This window comes from Limulus polyphemus, unplaced genomic scaffold, assembly GCF_000517525.1.
Source record: "Limulus polyphemus unplaced genomic scaffold, Limulus_polyphemus-2.1.2 Scaffold707, whole genome shotgun sequence".
NCBI classification, from domain to species: Eukaryota; Metazoa; Arthropoda; class Merostomata; order Xiphosura; family Limulidae; genus Limulus; species Limulus polyphemus.
This window is the reverse complement of record NW_013666317.1, coordinates 288909-289595: the sequence shown is the minus strand read 5'-3', so window position 1 is coordinate 289595 and position 687 is coordinate 288909. Positions and strand designations below refer to the sequence as shown.

The 687-nt window shown below is 44.8% G+C and overlaps 1 protein-coding gene across 1 annotated transcript in view; it reads right to left on the bottom strand.

The window, feature by feature from the left end:
• The window catches only part of LOC106460096 (E3 ubiquitin-protein ligase HUWE1-like), a 165843-nt gene that overhangs the window by 153598 nt on the left and 11558 nt on the right, over positions 1-687 (bottom strand). The gene's annotated exons all lie outside the window — the stretch shown is intronic.

Sequence of the window (687 nt, the reverse complement as noted above, 5' to 3'; positions counted from 1 at the left end):
CACTAATTATCTTGTGCTGCAACATGCCTAGAACCCAAGGTTCTCTCGAATTGTCAGATTTTGTTAGAGGAAGGATAGTTGGCCAAGCAGATGGTGGAATAAGTCAGCAGCAAATTTCGCAGAATTTGGGAACCTCGCTTTCAACAGTCAACAGAATTATCGTGCAGTTCAGGAACCACAGCAAGGAAACAACTGAGCAGCATCCAGGTCCATCGAAGAGAACAAAAAGGGCTGTCAAGAAGAACATCAAAATGGATCCCAGATTAATGACCGCAGAAGCAGCCAAAGTTGGTGGATGAGCCCAATATCTGTTCAACGGATTCTCCACAGATTGGGTTATCGTTGCAGACCAGCTAGAAGGAAGCCCTTATTAAGACCTGCCAACATAGTCAGACGAAAGAAGTGGGCAAGTGATATGATGACCAAGCTTCTGGACTTTTGGAAGACCGTATTGTTCTCAGACAAATCAAGATTCGCTCAATTTTCGGACAGTGGAAGGATATGGGTCTGGAGAATGCTTCACCAAGAGTTTTGGCTCAACAGATTGCAGCATGGTGGCTTCAGTGTGATGGTTTAGGGAGCTGTTTGGGTTGGTGGGAGATTGAGCTTAGTGGAGTGCGTTGGCAACATAAATTTTGCGAAATACATCGAAATATTGGAGGAAGGACTCTTGCCACTTTATTCCTC